Source organism: Cricetulus griseus, chromosome 2, assembly GCF_003668045.3.
Source record: "Cricetulus griseus strain 17A/GY chromosome 2, alternate assembly CriGri-PICRH-1.0, whole genome shotgun sequence".
Taxonomy (NCBI): domain Eukaryota; kingdom Metazoa; phylum Chordata; class Mammalia; order Rodentia; family Cricetidae; genus Cricetulus; species Cricetulus griseus.
Genome location: NC_048595.1, coordinates 23064806 through 23083982, shown reverse-complemented (window position 1 = coordinate 23083982; position 19177 = coordinate 23064806). Strand labels below are relative to the sequence as shown.

The 19177-nt window shown below is 50.2% G+C and overlaps 1 protein-coding gene across 11 annotated transcripts in view; it reads left to right on the top strand.

The window, feature by feature from the left end:
- The first annotated feature begins 2179 nt into the window (after window positions 1-2179).
- Window positions 2180-19177, top strand: part of Adgrb2 (adhesion G protein-coupled receptor B2) — a 63575-nt gene continuing 46577 nt past the window's right edge. For 10 of the 11 annotated variants that reach the window (XM_035439592.1, XM_035439591.1, XM_027399416.2 and 7 more), the window contains exon 1: window positions 2180-2258. The gene's annotated coding sequence lies outside the window, so the exon portion shown is untranslated. The remainder of the gene's footprint in view (window positions 2259-19177) is intronic. The other variant, XM_035439586.1, reaches the window with a different exon arrangement.

The following is a 19177-nucleotide window of genomic DNA, read 5'->3' as shown; positions in this document are numbered from 1 at the left end:
TGCCTGAGTGCATTCTGCCAGGGGACGGGCAGGCCAGCTTAATGCCTGAGTCCTTACAGTAAGTCCATTCCTTCACTGGCATCTAGAGCCTACCTCTTAGGGATTTTGGCATATACTGAAGACTAGCCGAGACATCATGCCTTGTAGACTAAGCAACTACTGGATTCTTGGACTCTTCATTGGTAGAGAGCCATTGTTAGTCTAGCCAGACCACAGCTTGTAAGCTGTCCTAATAAACATATGATATATATTTATTCTGTAAGTTCTGTTCCTCTAGAGAACTCTGACTAAAACACTGTCCTAAAAAAAAAAACTGAATTAGGGAAATAATCAGTAGTGGGACAGAAGACAGACTGGGGTTGGAGGAGAGAGACAGACAAAGGGCACAAGAAAGTAGAGGAGTTAGGAAATTGAAAGGAGTGGCTTTGTTTTTATTCATTTAGTTATGGTATTCGAGCATTGCTGTGAGTCAGGGAGGCCAGAGCAGAGCTTTGGCGTCTTCTTCTATCACCTTACTCCTTTGAGATAGGGTCTCTCCTGGAGCCAGAAGCTCACCATTTTGGCTAGGCTGGCTGGCTAGCCATCGAGCTTTACAAATTAGCTAGTTGCTACCCCCGTCCCTCTAATGCTGGTGTTAATAGGCTCTTCACCATTTGGACTTTCTCTTCTGCGGGAGTGATTTTAAATTTCTGAAGTCAATAATTTTTCTTTCGGATAAGCCGGGCATGGCACTTAATACCAATGTTCCCTAGGTGTCTGTGACCGGTACATATGTGAGGGCCTCTCAGTACATGCGTGTGACTGAAGGTCTGTGTGAGAGTCTCTGTTGAAGGTGACTGCTGTTTGCAGGTCCTGCCAACTCCCAGAGACAGCCAGGGTCTAGGCCTGAGAAGACATTCAAGCCTGGCGAGGTGGTATTTGGCTGCTTTGCCTTGGAGCTGGAGTGAGCTTCTCATAGTAGCTGTGAGTCTGGGGACTGACTTGTGAGCTAGCTGCCCCAAACTGATTCACCTCCCCCCACCCCCGTCCTTCGCTGCAGCATCCGAAGCATGCCTCATTCTGGAGCCTGCTGGACTGGAAAGGGAGAGGAGATGATTAATAAGAGGAGCCCCGCTTTCTGCCCCAAGAGCTCTGCGGCTGCCCTACCCCCAGCCGACAGCAGAGGGGGCCCTCTGCCTTGGGATGGAGGTCGGGGCTGGCAGGACCCAGGCTGAGCTGGGGGCGGGTGAGAGAAAGTGGGAGGGGCTGGAAGCGGGGATGGTGGGCGAGGGTGGGTTGTAAGTGGGAGCATGGAGAAGGTTCTGGATAGACGAACCAGGGGAAAGAACGGGGCTCTTGAGGGAACTCCTCTGGCTCAGAGGGCACGGGAATGCCGCAGCCTCAGCGCTGAATGCAAATTTTGTAAATTACTATGCAAACCTGCAGCTCCTCTTGGAGCCTGCAACTTGGGTGGCTTTCCTAACGCAGCGGGGCTGCGGACACCGCGGCGCACACCTCCGTGACTGCAGCTTTCTCCTGGGGAGACAGGAGAGGCATTGGGGAAGAGCTAGCCTCTGCCCTCCTCCGGGGCCTGCCATTAGAGCTTCAGCACACCCTTCCCTAGGTGGGGGTGCAAACGCCGCCTTCTGACAACTCGCCCTCAAAACCCTGTATCCTGCCTCGGGGGTGGGGGCTGGGCATATGACCCCCATCCACCTTCTGCTCCAAGTTCACAAGCCCTTTGCTTATCTCTTGATAGGGACCAGGAACGCAGCTTGGCATGACGTTGCTAGGGGGTGTGATCGGCGGTTGCTAGGTTCTAGGAATGTTGCTATGCAACGCCGGGCGGGGCCCTGGTTGCTAGGCCGAGGAGTCGCCCGCTGCCCAAAGGGTTTTAGCGGGCGCCACCCGCCCCCAACCGGGACCCGCGCCGGCACCCCCAGGCTGGATGCAGTCTCCGGGCTCCTTCCGGTTCACACCCTCTGTTACTCCGTGATCCTCTGGGCTCCAGAGCGAGGAACCCTGGGTCTTTATACACGTGTCTGTGCGCCTGCTGGTGCGGGGGGTGGGGGGAGAATGTCTCTTTTGAATTTCCATAGCAACTGCTCCCGTGTCACCCTATTGCTCCCAAAGGTTTAAGCAGTTACGTGTGCAAATTTACATATATCTGCATGTCATTAACATAGAGGCGGAGCCGGAACTTGTTTGGGCAACTATCCCTGGACAGTTCCCCTCGCTTTGCTTTCATCCCGTCCGATGGCCACCTGGACTGCGCATGCGTGAGTGTTTTGCGTCTCCGTGTTCTCGGATTTGAGGTGGGTGGGAGACCTCTGACAGTGACCATCAGCTCTGGTCCACTCACGCCCTTACAGAAACATCCTAACCGAAGACTCAGTTCTCTAAGCAACAGAGACTTGTTGGACCCCAGTTCTGCCTTTCCTGGTTGGTGCCCTTCTCTGTGACTCAGTTGCCTTCTCTGTTCATAGGGGTACTAATCTCTAACTGACTAGGTCATGCGAGGGTTCACGGGATACCACTTGGGCAGATACGCGTTGATGCTCTGGTGGGCAGCAGGCAGTATATGGTTGTTCCCTGCCTCCTTCCTTAGAACCCGGTTTCATCCACTCAGAACCCAGCTAATGCAAATGAACTTCCTTTGCAGCTCCAGACATGACAGGAAGAACTTCCATATGTCAGGGTAGATTAAATTCCAGGCATGGGATGAGAATTATTGGCCAAGCCAGGTTAGTGTACCATGGACCCTGTCCTGCCACTCCACTGGTGCTCTCAGGAGTTCACTGTGTCAGGAAGCCATGAATTCCTATCCAGACACTGGAGCCTAAGGGGGCAGCAGCAGCAGCAGCAGCAGCAGCTGACTGGGCGGCCACACTAAGATGCTTGTGATGTGGTAGGGAAAAGAGAGCAGGAACTTTGCTCAGAGAGTTGCATGTCTGAGCTTTCACCAGAGAGGATTGAGGAGCTCTGGGGCAACTCCCTTGCCCTTCTCGGACCTCAGTTTCCCTACTGAGGACACTTGGAAGTCTCTGCTGCAACACAGGAGGAACGTGTGTGTGTGTGTGTGTGTGTGTGTGTGTGTGTGTGTGTGTGTGTGTGTGTGTCTGCAGCAGCAGTGCAGGGAGTGAGTTCCCCATTCTTGGAACTATGCAAGCAGAAGTGTGGCTGGAATGAAACAGAACTTTCTGGAAGCTGCCTCCTTGAAAGGTGGGGAGTCATTCCTGGGTCTGATTTCTGCCCTTCATGTTCTGGTGAAGGCTCTTTTTCTTGCCTTTCTTTCTCCCAGTATCCTTCTAACTTTAACAGCCTCAATTGCTAGAGCCACAAGGAGGCAAAAGAGGCATTAAAGAGCAAAACCCAATTCCATTCTGTGCTGGGGAGAACTCTCATTAGGCTTGATTAAAATAAATGGGATTGCCTCTTGTTTGGGATAGGATATGGTTGTTGGTGATGAAGAAAGGCATAGGGAGCTTGGCTTTGATTGGTCAGTTGGCTTCTGGGAGGAGGAAGGACTATATGAGGAGGACACTTGGTGGTTGTCATTCTGACTGCTGTATACAGGACAACTCTCTGCTGGCAATAGGCCAGCCCTTTCCCTGTAGCCACCTGTGCTCCACAGGTGAGAGTTCCAGGGACAGGCTGAGAGCCTGGCAGTGCCCGGCTGGCCCGCCTGTGTCCCACTCTAGGGGCCAATTAAGCCTCTATCCCTAGCCGCGCCGATTAACAGTTAATAAGGCAGCAAACACCTGCAGCTATGGAGGCGAATTAAGAGCAACAGTCGGCATAATACACAACCCGATAAGTGAGCAATTAACAACCGGAGAAAGATTAATAGAAGCAATTATGTCCTACTTGGAGCTCTGTAAATACGACTGTCAACCGCTGGGGAATTCAGTCCAGTCTCACCTGGCCCCACCCTGGCCATAGCCTCTGCTGGCAGTGGAGACACTTGAGCTAGCCTGTAGAGCTTGGACACATGGGGTACGCCCAGATATGTACACATAGGCATATACATCCAGGCACACAGGGAGATGACCAATAGGACATAGTTACACAGACAAACCCCAACCATAAAACTCACGTTCACACAGATGGATAGATACAGACACACGTAAGTCCTTCCAGAAATAAGCACAGACATGCAGAAAAATACCCAGTGTCACAAAGAGGCGCTCACATGTCATACAGAGCTAGAATTACACAGATGATGAGACATATGATGATCTAAACATAGACATATAAACACAGCTTCATACACACGGGGTCATATTTGGGTACCATGTTTGCCATCTTCTGATGTCCACCCTGTGTGGGGGTTATCTTGGTGAGAGCTAAAGCATATGGAAAGTGGAGTGAGGGTAGGGAGGGACATGAAGGGGCAGAGTGTACATGAACACATATGTAACAGTGATGCACACTTAGGGTTCTAAGCACTCACATCTGTGTGTGCATGCATGTGTATTATTAGTTTGTAGATATGTTCCAACATGTAAACATGCCTGCACCTCTAAGTTTACATTTATATTAAGCTATATTGGTGTGTCATGATATAAACACCATTGTGTACTCATCATATCTGGGTCTGATGGGTCTGGGACTCTTGTGTGTGTGTGTTTGACTCATACTTAGTTCTACACATTATACCACTGTACATTTACATGTGACCTCTGTGTGTGTGTGGGGGGGTGAGGGGATGATGCCTTAAGGAACCCAGGAACTCTGGTGATCTGTGGATCCATGAAGCTAGAGCTCACCTCCAGGGAGTGGGGCTCATGAGAGTTAGGGTGCCTTAGGGCTCCTCAGCTGACTTGGATTTCCTTGTAGCATCTTTCAGTCACTCTAAATAAATGGACTTGAAGCTGGGTAGTGGTGGCACACAGCTTTAATCCCAGAACTTGGGAGGAAGAGGCAGGAGGATCTCTGTGAGTTCAAGACCAGCCTGGTGGAGCTAGTTCCAGGACAGGCTCCAAAAGCTACACAGAGGGGAAAAAAAGAGAAAGAAATGGACCAGAAGTTTTAAGTTTCTCCTGATCTGAGAGAGGTCCCCATGGAAACCCCCTGACTGGGAATCTGGGACAGAAGGATGGTATCTTAGTTAGGGTGTCCATTGCTGTGATGAAATCTCATGACCAAAACCAAGTTGGAGAGGAAAGGGCTTAAAGGCTTACACTTCCACATCATAGTCCATCACTGAAGGAAGTCAGGAAAGGAACTTAAACCAGGCAGGAACCTGGAGTCAGGACCTGATGAAGAGGCCATGGAGGGGTACTGCTTACTGGCTTGGTCAGCCTGATTTGTTATAGAACTAAGGAACATCAGCCCACAATGGTCTGGGCCCTCCCCTCCTAAATCACCAATTAAAAAAAAAAAGAACTACAGTTGGATCTTATAGAGAAATTTTCTCAATTGAGGTTCCCTCCTTCCAGATAACTCTAACTTGTGTCAAGCTGACATAAAACTAGCCATTGCAGATGGCAAGTTTGAGGCCACCTAGGTTACAGAATAAATTCTAGGCCAAAATTATGCAAACAAAACTAATATCCAAGGCTGGGAAGGTAGTTAAATTAGTCAAATACTTGCTGTGCCCTCAATGAGGACCTGAGTTCAACCTTCAGGAGCCACATGGCACAAGCTTGTAATCCCACTGTGGGAGAGGCAGGGACAGGAAGATCCCTGGCCTCACTGGCCAGCTAGCCTCCAATAATCTGCAAGTTCCATATTCCAATGAGAGACCCTGCCTTGTTTCAAAACAAACAAAATACTAAAACAAAGTGGACAGTTTCTGACAAACAATATCCAATCTTGCCCTCTGACCTTTATATGCATACACATACCCACACACACACACACACACACACACACACACACACACACACACGCACACCCGCACACACGCACAAACTAATACCTCCCCCCAAAGAAAATCTCTATACTAAGTCTCCAGTCTGGGAAACTTGCCATCATACCCCAAAACCCTACTGTAAAAGGACACAGATCAACATGTAAACATAGAAAGTCATGTATAGACATATGGAATGTCCTCACAGGTGCACCAGGGCCTTACCACCATGCCTGGGCACACACAATATCACTCCCATAGGCCCACACACCATCTGAAGTGAGCCTAGGGCTAGGAGAGCAGAGGGTGTCATTTGACAGGTTCCCCCACCTTCATCAACCTCAGACTGGCCAGATGGTGGAAGCTGATGAATCCCAAGAGGGTTGTCCATCACTGCCAGCCTGCCTGCTGACAGGCAGGTGCACCGAGGCCTGGCTGTGCCGAGGGGGTGCAGTGCAAATAAGGAGGTAACAAGGCCCACGAGCATCTCCTCCAGTCTCGCTGCCACACACCAAGATGGACAAGTTGGCTCAGAGCCACCCCCTACACAAAAGGACCAGAGCATAGGTGAACACTAACTCCCATAGGGGAGAGCCACCTCCCAAAGCCAGGACTGGCTTGCAGAGACCACAGTAGCCTGCTGCTCCCCTGCTGACCACCATCTAATGGAAGCCAACAGAAAGTGATAGTTGAGAGAAATGGATCTGGGGCCCCACACATCTACCTCCAAACCTCTGCCTGTCGGGTTCGCCCTCCCAGTCCAGCATGCTTTCTTTGACTCAACTTAGTCTCAGGTTTCATTTTTTTGACTTCTCATTTATTCAGCCAATAAAGACAATAAAGAGACCATGACATTTAGTGCCTCTGCTTTTCTGGATGCTGGGAATACAGAGTGGGTGAGGAGCAGAGGCAGTCTGGAGTGCAGGGGTATCCCAGACCCTGTGACTTCCTCAGTTTCTTGAAATGAAAGAGGAGACGCTGCTTCCTCAGCTGGAGGGAAAAGGCACCAACTTCCAGGTGATTGATGGGTGATAGGCCTAGTATGCCATGCCAGGCCCAGTTCTAAGTGCTTTACATGAATTAGCTCAGTACATCCCACAACAACCCGCAGAGGCAGCTACTATTATTAACCCCATTTGTGGTCACATGGAGGTTAAGTAACTTGGCCAAGGTCAAATAGCTTGTCAAAACCACCCCAAGTGTTTAAGGCGTTCCAAAGAAGGCAGCTAGCCCTCCAGCCCCTCCAGCCCCTCCAGCCCCTCCAGCCCCTCCCTGTCCTGAAGCTCCAGGGACCTCTTACATATGCCATGGACCCCTTAGTATTCCAGCTCATTGCTTGGTCCCCATTCCGGGCGAATAGCCACCTCTTGAGGAGGGGAGATGACCCCACAAGCTCTAGTGACTGGCTTCTGGCTGTTTGGGTAGGGAACTCTGGGGTCCTAGGTTGAGGTGCAGGCTATAAGAGGCTGGCTGGAGTCCTGGGTCACATAGCCCTTTGATCTTGTGGACCTATGAATTCTAACTCTGGCAGAAAAGGGCTAAAGTGGGGTCATCTAAAGGAAAGAGATGTCTGTTGCCTGGGTCTCAGAGTCCTGGAGGTAGGTCGAAAGTGATTGGTCCAGGATGTAACCAAAGAATCACTCATTCTGCAGGAGTGGGTGGAGAATGCACAAGTGGCTGAGTGCCCCTCTCCCATCTCATCCGGACCTTGCCAAGTTCAGGCTACTTACCCCCAGAAAAAACACTTTGGGTCCGGGTCCATGCTGCAAACCATGGTGGATCTCTCAAGAATGACTTAATTCCTAATCTTGTCATCTCTTGGACTTCATCCCTATCCCTCCTGCCCCAGGGGTTAGGGAGGAAGTGGGTTTCCCTGGGTGGATCAGCTGAAGACCCTCTGTCCACAGGCAAAACTCCCAGTCCTCTTCTTCTAGGGCCCCAGGATTCCTGCTCAGTCTCCAGAGGCTTTTTTCACACAATTACCCAGGCCAGGAATTTCGATCCCTGGTGCCAGCCCGGCCCTTGTTATGCAAATGTAGGCAAATGAGATGCAAACAGAGCAGTCCCAGATTAACAGAGAAATCCCCAGCAGCTGGAGGAGTCACCACAAAATCAGCTTGCTCTAGCTTCCCTATTACCCCCCTCCCTCAGGCTTTATCCACCTGGATCTGCCAGGGCCACCATCCTTGTATCCATCTACACTCTACAACAGTGGTTCTCAACCTTCCTAGTGCTGCGGCCCTTTAATACAGTTCCTCATGTGGTGAGCCCTAATCATAAAATTATTTTCATAACTGTAATTTTGCTACTGTTATGAATTGTAAGCAAATATCTGTGTTTTCAGATGGTCTTAGGCTACCCCTTAGGTTCAAGCGATGCCTAGGTTGAGAACCACTACTCTAAAAGCTGTCTGCTCAGACATAGGAAGGGTCTTGGGGGGAGGGGTTGAAAGGCCTCCACCTTTCCAGCCTCTCCCCTACATTTACCAGATCATGGTAGGAGTGCCAGTTAGTGGTGTTTCCAAATTTTGTTTCTTGTGGAAGAGGGAATTTCTCTCTCTCTCTCTCTCTCTCTCTCTCTCTCTCTCTCTCTCTCTCTCTCTCTCTCTCTCTCACACACACACACATACACGGTAGAAGAATCCCCGCTAAGTACACACAAACACACTCATTCAGACCCAATTACACCCACAGCCTTGCCCATTTTACTATATAAATCAGTCCAAGTCCCTGGCCCTTCCTTCCCCTGACACACTATAAATTAAGCCGCAGTCTTCCACAGGCGCAGTGCAGTGGGTCATCAGGCCGTGTCCCCTCGCTGGGACCAGAGGGTGAAAGGTACTCCTGATAGAAGGCTACTAGTTAGGGTGAAGACAGGTAAGCAAGAAACCCCTCCCCTGGGCATGACCCTGGGGAAGCAGACCAATGTGGGCAGTGTCTACCAGAGCCCTTGGAGGTTCTGGCTGGTGTCTGTGCCTGTGGGAACCTGGCCCCTGGCAGGCCCAACCAGTCCAGGCCCAACTTCTAAAAATAAGAGCCGAGGATTGAAGCCTCTGGTTGGTTCTGTGGGAGCCTGTTGCCGTGGCAACCCTTCTCAGAGGCCTCCCTCCTGGCTGGGCTGCCCCGTTTGGCTGCAGGTCTCCGTGCCAGTCCCCCTGTGCTGGCCCCTCTGTCAGCCAGCCCTCTGTCCTATCTTCCTTGATGGGGGGGGGGAGCAGGTGTGGGGCGGGGTGGCACGGACGGGAGGACCTTGGGAACTCTGACAGAGCACAATGGCCTGTGTGTGAGACCTAGGCTGGTTTTGCTTATGTGGAGGCTGTGACAGTGGTGTGTGTGACTGTGTGATGGCCTCTGTTGGGCTTTTCCCTGGATGTCCATCAAAGCCTGTGACTTGACTGTCAGAGTCCCTGTGGACGACTGTTTTGTCTCTATGGCCCTGCACCCATGTGTGACCGTGTGTGTGTGTGTGTGTGTGTGTGTGTGTGTGCTGAGGTGGGGAACTGGCCATGGCTTCCTGGGAATGTCCCTGCCTTGTCCCTCACCTTCTGGGGTTGTAGGTTGGAAGGAGAGAGGAGTCCCTAGTACAGAGGTAACTAGAGTAAGCCAGAGGTCGGCAGGACATGGTGACAGGGCTAACTTCTCCTAGGACCTGTTATCAAATACCACATAAACTCCAGTCTTCTCCATATGGGAGCGATAGAGGGGGAATGCTCCAAGTGTGCAAACTAAACCTCGGAGCGAGTGACTGTGTTCATGCACACATGCATGTGTCTGTGTGTAAGTGTCTGCTACAGTCAGTCAGAGGCCCAGCCCTCCTCCCCCAGACCAGCTCCCCTCTCCAATCAATCACCAAATCTTGTCAAAGCTGCTGTAATTAGTGTCCCAGAGGCCCCTCCTGTTTTCCTCTCAGCCACCACAGCCAGACCAAGTCCACCTCACTCTCACTCAGGCTGGTTTCGAGGCTCCATGTGTTGTCACACCCATCTCTCACATCCCTGTGCACTCTTCCAACTCCCTGCAAGACCCATTCACACTTGACTTTCTGTCAGGGCCAAATGCGCCTCTTCAGCCTGGCCTTTAGGCCTCTCCACTCGAGATTCTTCTCCCAGCTTCTTGTCGCTTGAGCTACTGAGGGCTTCCAGGAGTGGTCAGGACAGCTCTTGTCTCTGGGCCTTTGCTCGTGACCACCTTGCCTAGAACACTGAACCTTCCTGTGCTAGCCAAGGCTACTCACTTAGGGACTCAGGGTAGATGGCACCTGTTCCCACTCGCGGTTTCCTTACAGACTGGCTCCCTCTGTCCGAATACAATGTCTGTGCCTCTTTCTCTTTATGGGGATTGAACCCAGGGCCTTGTGCATTCTATCACTGAGCTGTACCCCCGGTCCTTTTTTAATTTTCTTTCTTTTTTTTTGAGATACACTTTTACTAAATTGCCCAATCTGGTCTTGAAATCCCCCTGTAACCTAGGCAGGGCTTGCACTTTGAATCCTTTTACTTCAGCCTCCTGAGTAGCTGAAATTCTAGGCCTGGTCAAGGGTGTGTGTGTGTGTGTGTATGCAGTGTGTGTGCAGCCTTGCGTGTTTGTGTGTTCAGAGACCAAAGGTGACATCAGGTGTGTTTTGTTTGTTTGTTTGTTTTTGTTTTTCTAGACAGGGTTTCTCTGTGGCTTTGGAGGCTGTCCTGGAACTAGCTCCTATAGATCATGCTGGTCTCGAGCTCACGAGATCCGCCTGCCTCTGCCTCCCAAGTGCTGGGATTAAAGGTGTACGCCACCACCGCCGAGCTAGGTGTATTTTTTTAATGGCTCTCTATCTTATTTTTTTTCTTCTTATTTTATTTTTCTACCTTGTTTTTTGAGACAGAGTCTCTCCTGACTTGGCAGCCTGCCTGACCAGCAAGCTCCAGGCATTTTCTGGTCTCTGTTTCCTTTCTTTTGAGAATACAGGCAGGTACCACTGCACCAAGCTTTTTACAGTACATTCCTGGGACTCGAACTCAGACCTTTGTGCTTGAGCAGTGAGCGCTTGTCACCACCATCTCCCCAGCCTGCATGGATTTCTAATGACATTTCCACTGGACACCTGTAGACGATTTGGAGGAAAGATAAAAGTATAAGTTGGAACAAAGAAATCACCCTTAATCCTTTCAGATCAACTGAGTTCATTTCTTACAGACTTTCCTTCATTTGATTATCTATTTTCTTTGTGCAACCAGTGCCCTTCCCTTCACGCAGTTTTGCTTCTTGCTTTGTTTTGCCTATACAGCAAGCATTCCCCACCTCAGGTGATTAGAGATTCTTCAAACATGACTTTTAATGTTTGCATAATATTCTTCTATATGGATGGATCATAATTTATTTAACCAGCCCTCCACCAATAGACATTTTTGTCAGCTATAATTTTTCACAGTTATAAATAACAGCACTGAATATCCTTGTACTTGGCTCTCTCTTATTTATTTTTTTTTAAATATCTCTGGTTAATTCTTAGATTGAGTCCCTAAAGCAGACTAATGGGGTGAAAAGATCTGTAGGTTTTTAAAGCTCTTGTTACCAACTGCCCAGTGGCCTTCCAGGAAAGTTGTTCTAAATCCCCTCCATCCACAGAGCCTAAGTGCCTGGATTTCAGGTCTCATCGACACTGCAGCTGTCTTTAAGAACACAAAACAAAGCAAAAACAAAACCTGTATTAATTTCAGTCGATGGAAACAGGTATTGTACTGTGTTCTGATTTGCATTTCTTTGGCTCCTGGTGAGACAAGCCCTTTGTACTCCTCCCTAGTAGGCAAGCACATAGGAACTGTAATTATATCTGTTCTCCTGGCCTCAGCCACGCCCTCCTCAGCTCGAGGACTGAAGCAGGAGGGGCACCATGTTCCTGGATTACCTGGTGGACAGAGGTGATTGAGATTCTGCCAGCAGAATAGTTTAGCTATGAGGCTTGAACATGGATGACTCCCTCCACCTATGTGGGCCTGGGTTTCCTCACGTGTTGAGCAGGTTTGAATGTAGGAATAGGTGTGTGAACAGCAGCTAGTGTTGCAGGGAGAGACTGCTTGTGCTAGTAGTAGTCACAGATACGGCTTCCCCAGTAAGGAAGCAAGGTGTAAGAATAGCTAGTTCTTCCCTTCCAGAGGCCAGAAGGTTCTCAAATGCCTCTTGCGTCTGAGGTGGTCAGGAGTGCAGAGAAAATGGGCAGGCATGACTTGGAAAGGCTGTGGCAGTAATCAGGCCTCAGTTCAAGTTTAGCTGAGACAAAGAGGTCTATGTCTTTGTGTAAAACCAGGCGCAGCTCTGCTGAAATCAACAAGCTTTTGTGTGTTGTGTACTTTTTCATCTAAGCCTTTGGCTGGAAGGATTTAATTACTATCTTTGGTGCCCACAGAACAGAGAAGGAGAGTACCTCTCCCTGGGTGGCACAGCATCTCTTGAGGAGTTGGCCCTCTGCCACAGGGAACATCTTGGAGGCAAACCTCGGCCAGGGTGCCCTCACCCATTCTGGCTCAGGACATGTTCCAAGACAGACACGCACAATTTCTCTGCACATTACCAGCCTAATGATACTGTCGTTTTGAGTCTGGGAATGAGGAGAAATCGGCTTTTTCTCGGTAATTAACGTGAGTGATGGGCCCTGAGATGGAGCAGTAGCCCCCCAAGTGAGAGAACCAAGATCTCAGGAAAGTCAGCTGGGTCATCCCCCTGCTTCAAGGAAGGTCTGTGTTCTAGCTGTGTTCTCCCCCCCCAACCCCCCGGCCGCTTGTTGGCGATTCCTCCAAGAACCATTAAGTACTAAGATAGACAAGAGTTTCTTCCTTAAGGCTGCCCACAGTCCTTCATGCCGCAGTTCACATTTTTCCACTGCCCCAGGGGAATTGCTGTGACTTTTGGGGATCCTCAATTGTAGGGATCCCGTGTGGGGGGGAAGCACCACAACCACTCAATTTTCCTGTGTGTGCTGGGGATCTGAACTCAGGTCCTCGAACTTCCACAGAAGGTACTTTGTCTACTGAGTCATCTCCTCAGGCCCTGTAGAGTTTTTGTTTTTGTTTTTCCTTCTGTATTTACTGAGGTGAAAGTGTCTGGGTGGGAGTGAGAGGAAGTGGTTCCAGCAGGCTTGTGAGCATGTTCAGGAATAAGTCTAGAGGGAGGGGTTGGAGGCAGGGGTGGGCAGAGGGCTGAGAGTTGCCCTGGCTTTTCTAAGTGAAACTTGACTGTGACATTTTCTCTGGAGTTCTGCCTCAGTGTCCCCATGGTCCTCAGGAGGACACTCTGAGATTCATCCCCTCATTGTCTTCTTTAGTCACTTGCTGTCCTTAATGCTGGGTGCATCAGAGATAATAATATTAGCTCCACACTTTGCCCCTGAACAGCTCAACTCTAGGGACTTGGGGTAGCCCAGAGCACACAGGTCAGCTGCACAGTGACCAAGATCCAGTGGACCTTGCTGAAGCGGGTGTAGCTGGAGGAGGGGCCAGGAAGCTTCACTTGCTGGCGAGAAAGTGCTGTTGGCAAACAGCCTGGGTATGGGGGCAGCAAGGGCTTGAAGGGGAGCATGGGCCTGGCCCCATTTGTACATGGCATCCTTCCTGGGGCACAGGAGAGGATGGGAGGTGGGGAGAGGGGAATGCTGGAAGTCCCTCGGGGTCAGACGGTGGAAATCAGCCATGCAGAGGGTGAAGACTTGAACTTTATTCTGACAGCACCAGGGAGCCATAGGGGATTTAAGCCAAAGAAGAATACAGTTGGGTTTGGACCTGAAGTGACATGGGTAAGAATCAGTGTGGGGGCGGGGGTGGTGTTGGTGGTGGTGGGGGTAAATGGCTTAGTGGGTAAAAGTGCTTGCCGTGCAAGCCTGATCACCTGAGTTTGGATTCCCAGAACCTATATAAAAAGCCTAATGCCATAGTCCACGTTTGTCTCAGCACTCTAATGGGTAAATGAGAGGTGGAGACAGGAGATTCTCCTGGAAGCTCACTGGCCAGCTACCCTGGAGGACACAGCACAGCAACTGAGACAAGAGAGACACCTCAGTGAGGTGGAAGTTGAGAACCGGCTTTTGAGAGTTGTCCTCTCACTTCCGCATACGACATGCACTCTGTGGCAAGACACACACACACACACACACACACACACACACACACACACACACGCACGCACGCACGCACGCACGCACGCACACACGAACACGCACAGACACACTCACACACATACACACACACCACACACACACACACACGCTCTCTCTCACACACACATACCACACACACACACACACACACACACACACCACACATGCTCTCTCACACACACACCACACACACATCACATACTCTCACAAACACACATACCACACACACACACTCACACACATACCACACACACATATACCACACACACATACCACACACATACCACACACACACTCACACACATACCACACACACACACACACACACACGCACGCACGCACGCACGCACGCACGCACGCACGCACACACGAACACGCACAGACACACTCACACACATACACACACACCACACACACACACGCTCTCTCTCACTCACACATACCACACACACACACACACCACACATGCTCTCACACACACACACCACACACACATACTCTCACAAACACACATACCACACACACACACTCACACACATACCACACACACACACACAGACACACTCACACACATACACACACACCACACACACACATGCTCTCTCACACACACATATACCACAAACACACACACACACACACACCACACACACACACACACACACACACACACGCTCTCACACACACACATACCACACACACACTCTCACACACACATACCACACACACACATATGCTCTCTCACACACACACCACACACACATACCACACACACACACACATACCACACACACACATATGCTCTCTCACACACACACATACCAACCACACACACATACCACACACACACTCACACACATACCACACATACACACACACACACACACTCACACACATACACACACACCACACACACACATGCTCTCTCACACACACATACCACACACACACATACTACACACACAAACCACACACACACACTCACACACATATACACACACCACACATACACATGCTCTCTCTCACACACACACTCACACACATACACACACACACACACACCACACACATGCTCTCTCACACACACATACCACACACACCTACCACACACACACACTCACACACATACCTCACACACATATACCACACACACATACCACACACATACCACACACACACACACACACACACATACTCTCTCACACACACATACCACACACACACACTCACACATGCTCTCTCACACACACATACCACACACACACACCACACACACATGCACACACACCACACACACATACCACACACACACTCTCTAACACACACATACCACACACACACATGCGCACAAACACACATACTCACACACTCTTCACACACTCACACAATACTCTCTCACACTCTGTCTCTCACATACAGACACACACTTGCACTCTCTCTCTCTCTTACACACACACACACACACACACACACACACACACACACTCTCCAGTGTGTGTAGCAGGGGAAGCACAGTGATGGTCTCTAGAGGTTGGGTAGGGCTGGTAAGCTGTGGAGATGGTAAGATGGGAGACTAGACCATGTTCTATGAGTCTGGGGATGGATTGTATGATTGCTGGTGATGCAAGACGAGTCTGCACAGCCCCTTCCTCCACCTTTGAACCCTCATTGGCTCCCAGAGGCCTCTAAGAAAATGTCCTGTAGCAATGTCCTCCAGCTGTTCCTCGAGACCTCTGAAGTCTCGCCCCCTCCATCCTGTACTCTGGCCCACTGTGTCCCCATTAATGTTGAGTGCATTGACTCACTTCAGCGTCCAGACTTCTGCTCACATTCATTATTGTCCCTTCCCCAACCCCACCCAGGCCATATACCCTCCTGCCGCCCCACCTCCTCCATGAAGCCTGCCCTGTCTGTTCAGTTCTTTCCTCTCTTAGCACAGGCCTGGGTGGACAATGTAACCATCACCAACAGTTGCTTAAGTGTCCCTAAAAGAAGAGCACAGTCCTTGTCTGGGTGTGATGGAAAGTTCCATCTTCCCAGGGTCCTCAGGGCCAGGATGGGGTGAACTGTCTCATCTGCAGCCATCTTTCTCTCCAGCCAATGGAGCTGTTGTTACTGCTCCAAATTAGGCACCAATTTGCCCGTGTAATTGTTTGCTAATTGGCATGAAATCCTAATGTAATTAGTTGGGCCCCTTATCGGGGAGCCTGGGGAGCCAGAGGCAGTGAGGGGCCGCTACAACATGGAGGGTCTAAGAGGCTGGGGACATGTTTGAGAGCAGAGTCCCTGAGCTGCCATCGGGGCTGAGCAAAGGGTGGTAGAAATGGCAGCATCTCATAGGTGAAACGGCTTTGGAGATGACAGCACTTGCTGCCCATCTTACAGATGGGGAAACTGAGGGCGAGGGAACCTCCTGGGAGCTAGTGGCAGAGCTGGGTCTGGCGTCCAGGTTATTAGTCTACAGCGACCATAGCTGGGGGCCAGGGTGGTTAAGAACCCTGACTTTCTGGCCTCTGTTTCCAAAGGCAGGGGAAGTGGGCCCACCCCCATTAATAGGTTAGGTACAGAGCTTGGCAAAGATGCTAAGTAGTTAGAATTAGAGGAACAATTGGGCCCATGAGGTTCAGGGAGTTTCTCCCTGGGGTGTGGGTGAGAGAGAAGTTGGGACCAGGAACCTAGCTTTTCCTCCCTCCCCTGCCAACTGGTGGATTCCCTGTCTAAACACCAGGCTCCCCGCCTCTCCCCATCTTTCTGGAAAGGGTCTTGGAGAAGGAGCTGGAGCTGACGCCTCTCGGCCTGGCACTATTGCTCTCTAGCTTTTCTGGAGCCATGCAGGCAATTGGCTTCCCATTGGTGGTTTAAATTGTCTATCCTGGGCATTGGTACCATGAGAACTGGCAAACGCTACAGAACAGAGCTCCCCAGCTGTCTGTCGTCCCTGAACAGATACCAGCGTCCTACAGGACCCATCTGAACACAAGGGCCTCTTCCCAAAGGTCCTGATCACACTCTGGCTGGAAGGTCAGGCTTAGGTATCACCCCAAATACCAACAGCAGGGGAAGCAGGCTTAGAGGCCAGACCTCTTAACTTTCAGTTGGGCTCCCCTATTCCAAGGTTTGAGAGCAATTGAAACAGGGACTATATGGGAATCTGCTTCAGCTGGTAGGCAGACTGGCTCTGATGGCTGGGATGAGAGCAGCAGGCCCCTTGGAGGCCATCTAGAAAGAGTCTTCTGTCAACAACCTGGCCTGCATATCTCTCTCTCTCTCTCTCTCTCTCTCTCTCTCTCTCTCTCTCTCTCAGCAGACCAAGGGCATTGGAAGAGGCTGAGCTGGTCCTATCATTTAATTACATTGTCCCCGCCTGAGCAACCCATCTCCTCACAATCGACTCTTCTGCCTCCAGTCACTGTTGTCCCCAAAGTTCTCCTCTGCACCAGTGCCCAGGAGTCCTTTCTCTTTAAGTCCTAACTTTCCTATCTCGGCTGTTTCCTGGTCACTGTCCCTTCAGTGTCCTGAAGATGCCTCAATGCAGCAAGTCCAAAATAGAAAGATCGACTTCCCACAGCCTTTCCCCATCTGAGTAAATGGCACACTCCTCCCCAGGGCCTTTGCACCTGCCGTTTCCCCGTATTTGAACAGCTCTTCCTTCCTCTCTTCCCTCAGGTGTCAGCTTAGATGTCACCTTCTCAGAAACAGCTTCCTTAAGAACTTTCCCCAGGCAGCTCCCTGTGCCCCATCTCTCCCGCCTCTTTTCCTTTGTCCTTACCACACAGGTTCCACTTGTGAGCCAACTCTTTACTGCACCAACTCTCCAACCGCCTTTTTGTTTGGTTTTGAGACAGAGTCTCCTATGTTGCTCTGTGTGCCCTAGAACTTTCCGTGTAGACCAGGCTGGCATGGAACTCCAAGTGATCCATCTATCTCTATCTTCTAAGTGCTGGGATTAAAAAGGGGCGCCACCACACCCAGATTCTACTTGTCTCCTAACAAATTTTTGTTTTACTTTTTTTTTCTTGTGTCTGTGTGTTTGATTGTATGCATGTTTGTGTTTGTGTGGGCAGATATGTGCTTGTGGATACATGTGTATTCGTATGCATAGAGAGGCCCAAGGCTGACAGTGGGCGTCTTCCTCAGTCCCTCTCCACTTTGCTCATTGAAGCAAGGTCTCTCAGGTAAACCCAGAGCAACTGAGGGCTACTCTAGTTAGCCAGCTTATTCTAGGAGCCCTGCTTTGTCTTTCCTGGTGCTTGAAATTACAGACGGGCTCCCATGCCTACCCAACATTTACCTGGATGCTGGGGATCTGAGTTCTAATCCTCATATTTGCAAGTGCTTTGTCTACCGAGCTATCTTTTAAACAAATTTGACTGTGATCCTGTTCTGTCCAAAACCATTCGTAGTTTCTTCTTTGCTTTCAGGATAAAGCCCACCTTGGGTTTTGCTTACAAGGCCCTCCATAATGTGTTTCCTGTTGAACCTTGCTTCGTATAGACTCCTCCAAATGCATGTGCGTGTGCGAGCTCGCGCACGCACACACACACACACACACACACACACACACACACACACACACACACACTCAGCATTCAGAGCCGGGTGTACAATTTCTGTCTTTTGTTTAGTACTCCCTCACTTCTGTGGCCCTGTATGTTCATGTTTTTCCTTCATTTAGCCCTTCCTAATGCTATGACCCTTGACACAGTTTCTCATGTTGTGGTGATCCCTAACCATAAAATAATTATGTTGCTATTTCATAACTGTAATTTTGTTACTATTGTGAACCTTAAATATATATTTTTTTGGAGACAGAGACTTGCTAAAGGGGTCACAACCCACAAGTTGAGAACTTCTCTAAGCAGTGACTGTTTCTAGAGCAGAGCCTAGGGGCCAGCCCTGTGCTGAGCCCTCGGGGGAGCAGTGACTCTCTCCCTCTTCTCCAAGTGTTTCCGGTCTGTCAGGGAGGGAGACTTGAAGCCACTGTTCCATCTCTAGGGCCTCCCTTCTTGTTCCTGGTCATTCTGATGTTCCTTCAATGGGTCCAGCCAGATCTCTGGGGGCTCCTACATAGAGGCAGCCCCTGCCCTTAGCCTGTGTCTAGCTGTGGATTGATACCCTATAGAAAAGGCTGGATTTGGATCTGCCCTTGCTTCCATCCCTTGTTCGGGTCCCCAAGGCCCAGGACAGAGCATGACTGAGTGGAGGGGCCGTTGAGTG